This window comes from Trachemys scripta, chromosome 2 (assembly GCF_013100865.1).
Source record: "Trachemys scripta elegans isolate TJP31775 chromosome 2, CAS_Tse_1.0, whole genome shotgun sequence".
Lineage (NCBI taxonomy): Eukaryota > Metazoa > Chordata > Testudines > Emydidae > Trachemys > Trachemys scripta.
Genome location: NC_048299.1, coordinates 45,900,603 through 45,910,005, shown reverse-complemented (window position 1 = coordinate 45,910,005; position 9,403 = coordinate 45,900,603). Strand labels below are relative to the sequence as shown.

Sequence of the window (9,403 nt, the reverse complement as noted above, 5' to 3'; positions counted from 1 at the left end):
TACACTTCCTTGAACTCAAAGACTTTACAGATTGTCTTTGTCCAGGTCTGTCAAAGAACCATTATTCTGATAATCTATTAATTGTCTGACCAAGTAATATGTTCAGCCTCAACGAGCTTTCGGGATCATCAGTACTAGACAGGTCTACTTTAAACAAAATGTTACTCTTGCTCTGACTGTTAACATGGCATCTCAGACTGTTCTTTTAGATAAGCAGTTGCCAAAGTGTGGGCCATGAAGCACTTTTTGGTGGTCAGTACAGAGCTAAGTTATTTAATTCTGGCTCCTCCCTCTTGTCTCCACCTGTTTCTACAGACACCAGGCTTTCAAAGAAGAGCCGAAAACTTATAAAAGGATCTGGAAACAAGACAGATAAAACAGTCTCCCTGCCTCCACATTAAATTAATACTAACACACACACACACACACACACACACAAAAGGGAGGAGGAGGAGGAGCAATCTCATTGAACAGGAGGCACTATTAGAAGTTGTCAATAGGAGAGGAACATCACAGGCAGAAGGGAATCAGGTGGCACATCAAGGGCAGCAAGGAAGAAGAGAACTCAGCGTCAGTAAAATATGTACAATAAGGGCTTGTCTATACTTACGCGCTGGTTCGGCGGCAGGCAATCGAACTTCTGGGTTTGATTTATCGCGTCTTGTCTGGACGCGATAAATCGAACCCAGAAGTGCTCCCCGTCGACTCCGGTAATCCTGCTTGGCGCGAGGAGTACACGGAGTTGACGGGGGAGCCTGCCTGCCGTGTCTGGACCGCGGTAAGTTCAAACTAAGGTACGTCGACTTCAGCTACGTTATTCACATAGCTGAAGTTGCGTACCTTAGTTCGAATTGGGGGGTTAGTGTTGTCGGAGAAAAACAGAGTTCTCACTATTTGTTTAGGTATAGCAAGTCAGATGCTTTATTAACTCTCACAATTGCGCAGAGGGAGAGAGCTAAGCAGGTCTCTCAACAGGTAAACAATTACAGCAAGCATTTATACCTTTTGTTACAGACAATAATGAGCAACAGTTGCATTTTGTTTATACATAGGCCATCTTGATATCTCATTTCCTCACTTGTTTTGACTCTTGCCAACATACAATATTTTCTATACCTTATCTACACAAGGTCTTCTACACCTTATCTATACCAGGTCATAATGACTTCTTACACAGTTCTTTCTCACCCGCCTCACACAATCCTCGCTTCTACAAATCTCGCGTTATCAGGGTTACAGTTAGCCTGACTCTTGCTAACGAACTGTCATGTATTGCATCCCCTTCCTGTCAGTTCTTTCTCTGCTTCCACAGTGTAGACTAAGAGAAAGTCACCAGGTAGCAGAAAGACAAACAGGGGAATGGACAAGATCAGAAGGAATGGCAGAGCAAAGAGAGGCAGTATGATTAATTTTCTTCAAAATGGATAAAATACATGCTAGATTAGACAGATATGTCACTATTTTAGCATGCACCTTGGATTTCTCAGCACCTATGTCCTATGTCACAGCTAGCTCCTATTCCTTGAGGACCTGATCTCGCCCCCCAATTAAGTCTATAACAAAATTTCCTTTGATTTCAAGTATAGGTGGTTTCTTTTAAAGGACACATTTGATTTTGTGCACAATACTAGAAAACCCTCCTTATTTTGGGCTATGTGATGTGTACTTTGAACCCTCAGCGTAGGTGGATATTCATGTTGGCTCCTTCAGTCCACATTTTCCTGTTCCTCAAGTCTTGCCTATATGAGAAAGTTGCACCAGTTTAACTTAAATAATTTTAAAACTTATTTAGTGAAAACAATAAGATTCTTCTTTAGACACTCTTATTTCAGAGAAGATGTGGCTTATTTCTATTTAGTTTAAGTCTATTCTTAATTGAATTTAGATAACTGAAATAATCACTGTTAAACTGAACTAAGATTTTCTCCACAAGGGTTTGAATCAATTTAACTCCACTGGTTTAAAATCAAGCCTCTAGTTAAACTGGTGCAACTTGCTCATGCAAACAAGACCTAAATTTATAAACAGCAGTCAAATTAGAGAATTTAGAAGACATTTATTCTTATTTCTAATACTTAACAAGATTAGACAATTAAAAAGACCACTAGGGAGTAATTAAATAGGAGTAGAACTGTATAGTAGTTGGTGTTTTTTAACAAAAGGAAAAATATTTACATACAGGAAAGTCATTTTAAAAGAGCTCATATACAAAAGGTGTGTAATGGTCCTGAGCTGAACATGTTTCTATAAAAAAAAAATACGTTAACACAGTCTCTCATATTGTTTGGGTGTCTGCTTGGATGATGTTAGGGAAACCACAAAGCTCACTTTTTTGTTGTTGACAAGTAGTTTTAGGAAGGTGATGTATTGATTAAAACTTCAACTTTTCCTAAAGCTCTTCAGGCCATTCCAGCTCTTCCTCAAACTCACTCCCAGTAAGAACACACCTTGCATTTGGTGCCATTGGTGCCCAGCTTTAAATCAGCCATCTGAGATGGTTACTCAGCAAAAGGAATGATTCATAGTAGTCACGTGTTGCTTTGGAAAGACTGTGAGAACCTCTTTTCAGGTTCTGCAACACCCCGTAGAAAACTTTCTTGCAATAGTCTCTCTAGGAATCTTAAAAAAATGAAACCATTTAAAGACATACTAGTTGATATCAGGCTGGAATGTTGAATATCTTTATCTTGGGCAGGGTGCGTGTGGGAGGGGAGCACAGAGAGACCTGGAGAGGTGGGGCCAGGCTGGAAAAGCAAGTGACAGAGACTGGAGGGTGCAGAGAATCTTCATTCCCCAGATCCCCCCACGGGCTCTTTGGAGCAGCAGGGTCTGGAAGTGCACGTGCTTTAAAAGGCACTGAAAGTGCCAGGAACTGTGATCAACTTGGGGGGCTGGACAGCTTGGCCAGAGATACACCCCCTAGTGAATTTCTGGATGTTACCACTGCCTCTCCGTCCAGAAATGACATCCCCAACTGCCTCGTCTCAGAAATGAGGCATTTCTTAGAACTGAAAACAGAAACCCTTAGCAAATATTGAACTCTGTCCACTGCTGGGTAATGGTCACCTGGGCTGAGATGCAGTCACCTCTGGGGTGGAACAGCTGAGGAAAAGCAGCACAGCAACACTACATGGGGATGGCTCGCCCAGCGCTGAGGTGCAGATGTCTCTGGGGTGGCTTCTTCAGATAACGTGATCTTATGAATGGGTCCTTTTGTCTTTGGAACTCACTGCCACATGAGCCCTGCTATGTATCCTGGAGCTCTTTGCTGAGGCTTTTTACTGCTTTTTACTCCTGTTTGATGGTCTCCTGTCTGGTATTTCCCAGGTTTTGGTTCTTTAGATTAAGGGTGAACCACTCAATAAGACTCATAGACGTTAAGGTCAGAAGGTCATCTAGTCTGACCTCCTGTACATTGAAGGCCACAGAACCTCACCACCCACTGCTGTAATAGACCCCGAACCTCTGGCTGAATTACTGAAGTTGGGTTTTCTCAGAGTGCATCATGGCCGTGACACCCAAACTAACTTCTGCCTGAGTCTGTAGTGGGCCTCACACAACAGCTATCGGTGTGGGTGGAGGGGGCGCGAGCTGGCCTCAGTCCATCTCAATGTGGTGCTAACTCTGAACCCTACTAATGGCAAGCCACTTCTCAACACCCCACATCTTCACTTTGGATCTCAGGCTGGGAGGCAGGAAGGCAGTGATCAGACAATGAAAAGTTACACAGCCAGCTGTGAATGCTGTTGGGTTTTCTCAGAGTGCATCACGGCCGTGACACCCTCCACTCTGCATTGGGTTTGTTTCCTGTCTGACGCGGGTGGAAATCGAAAGAAACATGGGAATGGCTCTTTCTGGGAAAGAAAAGATTTAGCAGATTTTATCTGCTGTCTAGGCATGCAGCCAGCATGAAGCCACTCAAAAAGCACTGAGTTGCAGCTGATGCTGGGGTGGGACAGCTGGGTAACAGCTGCAGAGTCACACTGAAGTTCTCACTGGGGACCTTGCTGTCACCAAAGGTTGTTCCAGGAGAGCATCTCCTTTGGGCTTTTACTGCCATTGGCCATGATACACTGACACTCTGGAATCCTGTATCCCTCAGTAGCACACAGTATTCACCACTGTGATATGATTATGAGATGTTTTGTATTATGCATGCCTTGTGAGGTGGTATGTAAAATGTCTGGATCTGTTGAACATTAATAACCTGTTGGATTGGATGTGCTGTCATGGTATGGGAAGTTATGCTCTCTGTGCGTTTCGGAAATATGTTGTGAGGTTGGGAGACGCCCACAGCCAGCTTTACAGGAGAAACAAAGGAGGGCCAGAAAGGTGTTGATGGCCCATCAGGAAGAGTCCACTCTCTGAGAGACTCCTTGGAGAGGGCACTTAGTGGGGTACTGCCTGACCAATGGGCTTGCCTGAGCCCCATGACACAGCAACGATCTTTCTAGCAACTGAAAGAGTATAAAAGAGGGACAGAGACATCATAGAATGTCAGGGTTGGAAGAGACCTCAGGAGGTCATTTAGTCCAACCCCCTGCTCAAAGCAGGACCAATCCCCAACTAAATCATCCCAGCCAGAGCTTTGTCAGGCCTGACCTTAAAAACCTCTAAGGATGGAGATTCCACCACCTCCCTAGGGAACCCATTCCAGTGCTTCACCACCCTCCTAGTGAAATAGTGTTTCCTAATATCCGAGCCTGGACTCTGTGACTGCATTAGTCTCCAACAGGGGAGTGTGGCAGGAGAGGACACAGAACATGTCTACAAATAACTTTTTCTGGACTGCTGAGGGGTGGGAGAGGCCAGATTCCATCTGGCGCTGTAGGACTCTGAGGACGCTCTGGGATGGGGAGCGAAGTCTCTGGAGCCTCGCGAGGTGCAGGTTTGGAGACATGTGGCTTCTACCTAGTCCAAAGTAACCTGCCGTGCTCCCCCACAAGAGCCATGTTAACAGGCAACACTGCCTCGGTCTTTCCTTGGCCACATGTATCGTGTCCTTTATCTGGTGGCTAGTCCAGAAAAGGAGGACAAGCGCTCACTACTGCTACCACCGGAGGGAGTTGCAATAGCCCCAGAATCTGGGGCTTCAAGCCCCTAGAGTGACCTCTTACCTTTATAGACCCTCCCCGCCCCCCATACACAGCTATTTTAAAGCTTAGCCTGATAGTAAAGAGACCCCTTTTCAACCCTTCACCACACAAGAGAAAGCTGGCAGCATTTGTCATTAACTATTTATTTCTCCTCTCCTGGCTCCCAAACTGCTTCTCCTCCCTACTGCCGCCAGCCACCTTCGAGTTCTCCCTCTTCTCTCCCCAGCTCTGCTCACTTGATTGCAGCAGCTCAGCGGATGGTCCAGCTTTACTCTTTCACTTCCATTCTTCTTCACTTCTTTGGGTGGCTGCATTTGCCATTGAGCAGGCTGATGGAAATACCTGAGTGCTCTGTCTAGGCCAGGGGTCTCCAACACGCGGCCTGTGGGGCTATTTGTCTAGGTAAGCGGCTTCAGACCACAGGCCAATGCCATCCTGCACCCCAACCCTCTGCCACACCTTGCACTCCCTCCTGCCCCCTGCACCCCAACCCCCTGCCTAGAGCCCCCTACTGCACCCCAACCCCCTACCTCACCTCTCCTTGCCTTGAGCCCCCTGCACCTCAACTCCCGCCCTGAGCCCCTGCCACACTCCCCCTGCCCCCTCTGGGGGCAGGACTGGGGGGGTGTCAGTGATGCGGCCCTCGGGCCAATGAGCTAGTCCTCAGCCGGCCCTCGTGGTCATTTGAGTTTGAGACCCCCGGTCTAGGCTCACAGGCCCAGCAGCTAAAGCCAAGCGCTGCTGAAAGCAGGGGGAGACTAGCCTGGATTGGCAGGAGTTGAGGCTTGGCCCATAGGGACCCCAGGCACTGCCGCTGCTGCCACCTTCATGGTGAATCCTCCAATGCCTTGCCAAAGGGCTCTTCCACATTCTGCAAACTGGCCTCACTGGCTGACTGTCTAGGAGAACAGAAACCCTTTGTTAGAGCCGGAGAGTCTCTTGCCACGGCTCCCTGAGGGTCACAGTCAAACACCTGCGAGTCTCTAGGAGGCTCTCAAGCAGTTCCCTGCTCAGGCACTTGGTACCCACTAGCAATGGTCTCTGACAGCGGCATTGCCAAGGGGAGCTCAGCAGATGCTCCCTTCTATGGCTTCCTGAGTGGGAGGGAGGTTGGTCTTGTCATTTAAGGCCTAGTGTCAGAGTCAGGGCTCCTGGGTTCTCGGACTTTGGAAGTCGGTGGAGTCTAGCAGTTGGAGCTGGACTGGTATCAGTCCCACGCTTCCTTCCTGCCTCTGTCAGGGACGTAGTGTGTGTTCTTTGGTGGAAACCGCTGGAGCTTCAGCCTCTGCTCCCACCTCCACCCCCACGCTAAGGGCTTCAAAAGTGGTGCCTGACCCCAGGTAAACAAAGTAGCCGAGCTGAGGCCAGGGTGGGACTGAGCCTAAGAAAAGAGCAGATTTCTCCTCTGTTCTAGGGAGATTCCCCTAGGAAAAGCAGCTGGGGTGGGGCGATACAAGCACTACCCCTCAGCCCTTGAATAGAGGGCAACTGGGACTTTGGGAGCCAAGGGACTGGTGTATCTTGCTGGAGATCAGAAAGGGGCAATGGAGAAATTGTACCAAAGTCAATGTCACGGCTGGGTCAAGTGCAGCCAGACCTACTGGTCAGAGCCAGAGTCCACACTCACATGACAGAAGTGGAGAGTCAGCCGGGTCAGGATACTGGAAGATCAGCAGCAAAAGACAAACTTGCGATCACCACCACAACTCAGATGCCAGGAAATCAAGCCAGGGGAGCGGCAGCAGAACCAGGCAGTGCACGGTCCAGAACCGGGAGCAGCCCTGGTGTTCTGTCAGCTTCGGGTTCCTGCTGCTGTCTTACGCAGGGCCAGGAAAGCTCACTGGCCCCCTGGGACTCCTCCAATAGGAGGACCTCAGGAGTGGAGCCTCAAACTGGGGCTGAACTTCATGGGTCCGAGGTAAGCAATTTTCAGCAGGCTTCCAGGTGGAGGGTTGGAGTATGGCTGCTCCCATGAACCCTGCAGACCCGGGTTGGTGACAGTGAGTGATCTCTCCCCGCTCAAACCTCCTGCAGCAGGAAACAGTCTCCAGGATCCTGGACACCGCCTCTGAGAATAAAATGAGGATATCATGATGAGAAATAGGTCTCTGTACCAGGGCTGGGATCCAGGGACAGGGAAAGCTCCCAGCCAGGCTGTGCATCGGGGATGCCATTTCTCCCCAAAGAGACCCACACGCCCCAAGAAGTAAATGGCTCTTACCTCCATGAGGGACTGGGGTCTTCCATCTAAGCCTCTTTGAGAGCCGGCATTGCTGGGACGAGGTGACCTGTTCCCCACTGCTCCCTGACGTGGCTCAGCTACAGGAAGCGCCCGTCTGGGAGGCTGTGCCAGATCCCAGGGCCTGGAAGACAGCTGGGAAGGAGGCTCCTATTCCTGTCACACCCAGAGACCCCATAGAAGGGCCAAGGGGAGAATAAAGGGCAGAAGGTGAAGCTAGCCCTGAGCCTCTGTCCCACCCCCACCTCCTCAAAAGTGGAGCTTTCCGAGCTCCAGTGGGGCTGTGGCCCTGACACAAGGGCTTTTCTGCACCATATGGGGCAGGGAGAGCTCTGCCTGGGCACAGCGGGAATGACGGGGGGTAGACCAAGGAAAGGGGGGAGGGGAGTGGTTGAAGGGAAAGAGGTCCTGCCCCATATGAAGGAATTTGGGGGGCAGAGGGAAGAACCCTGCTCCACAGAGAGGGGAGAGAGTTTCTGTGAGTGCCAGGGGGCTCCATTTCCCCTTCTCGCTCTCCCAATCAGAGGGAGACCACTCCAGCTGGCCCAGTCTGGTCCTGACCAGAGTCTGCAGGATAGCAGTGGGCCCACAATAGGGCTGGGCGGTTTTGACAGGGTTGGGACTCACCAGCATGGCGCCTCCCGCTGGTCACTCTGGGAATTAGCTCAGTCCATGGGGAACGCCCTCTGCTGGCAGAGTCCCATCCTTCTCTTGTCCTCCGTTGGCATCTGAAGCCGCATTGCTCACCACTTGACACTGCCCTGCAGGCCACTGCCCCTCCAGCAGTGCCCACTAGTCCATCCTCACCCCATTCCAGGGGCGGGGGTTAGCAACAGTCCTTGCACCTGCCTTGGTGGTCAACTGCAACCCCCAAAGTCTAGCCCCTTGTCTCAAGGGCCGGTTACAATTTGTCTCGGCCATCGGATGGCCAGATGCAGTACTGCCCAGCCCGAGATGCTGGTCTCCTGCTCTGGAGACAGACCTTCCCCCATGAAATTCTGGGACAGACTACCTGCTGCTCTCCTGGGCAGCCATTATATAGGGCCTAGCCTAGCCCTGATTGGCTGGCTCTAATCTCGGCCCTGATTGGCTCTCAGTAGGCCCTTCCCTGATTGGCTGACGGCTTGCACAGCCATTCTGGCCTACTCTAGTTCCCTCTCACATGGGGGTGGGGCAGCTGTCCCACCACAAACCCTCCCCCTTAAAAAATGCTCACAGGGGAGGGGAGGAAAGGGGTCCCTATCACCCCAGCTTCCTTCGTAGTGGGGCCTGCAGGGGATCCATTTCGTCTCACAGGCCCTCCAAAGTCTGGAGCCAGCTGCTTCCCAGCTGTAGGGTCTGGGTTCCCACTGTTGAACGCCCTGGTCCTACGTGGGTTCCTACTTCTGTTTGGGTTCCCACATGGGCCCTCCTGGCTCCTATGTGGGTTCCCTCATTTCGGTGGGGCCTCTCTGCCCCAGCCCCTTTCTCTCTAGGGGCCTCCGTCTTCACCACCTCTTCTCTGTGGCTAGTCTCTGACCGAGCCCTTGTCTCAGACACTCCCCCTTTCTGCCTCAGGGGGAAGTGCCTCTTTAGATGTCCCCGTTGGTGGCAGTGGAAGCACTTTCTGGGTCTTCGCCCTGCCACATCCCTACTCCTGCTTGTTTGGGCCCTAGCCCTTCCTTCTGGGCTGGCCCAGGCCTTGGGAGTCCTGTAGGGGCACTCTCTCTTCAGGTGCCCTGGCTCCCCACAGACCCAACAAGCTGGGGGCTCCCCCGTTACTCTCACAGGGGGTGCCTTTTCTGGGTGGGGCCTCTCTGCCCCCTCCCAGGAGGGACACTCCCTCCTTTAGCATCCCTGTCACCTACAGGCGAAGCAGTTCAGTGTTTCTGGACTCTCGCCCTCGGATCTCTTGTTTGGTCTGGGTGCCGACCTCCACAGCAGCCAGAACAACTCCCTCTGCTGTTCGGCAAGCCGAGCCACCCAGGCCCTCCAATAGAAGTCTCTTTTCTCCACCATTTTGGTCTCTCCATGTGGCACAATCTGCCTAGTCCGCTTGACCGTGTCCTTCTTCAGGCCACTTCCCTCC

General features: G+C 50.9%; 1 long non-coding RNA gene across 1 annotated transcript; it reads right to left on the bottom strand.

The window, feature by feature from the left end:
* Nucleotides 1-7,090: 7,090 nt before the first annotated feature.
* LOC117871532 lies at nt 7,091-8,599 on the bottom strand. The gene is made up of 3 exons (XR_004644264.1): nt 7,963-8,599; nt 7,318-7,491; nt 7,091-7,164 (listed from the first exon to the last, which is right to left on the bottom strand). It is a non-coding gene; the product is annotated as an uncharacterized LOC117871532 (long non-coding RNA).
* Nucleotides 8,600-9,403: the final 804 nt, after the last annotated feature.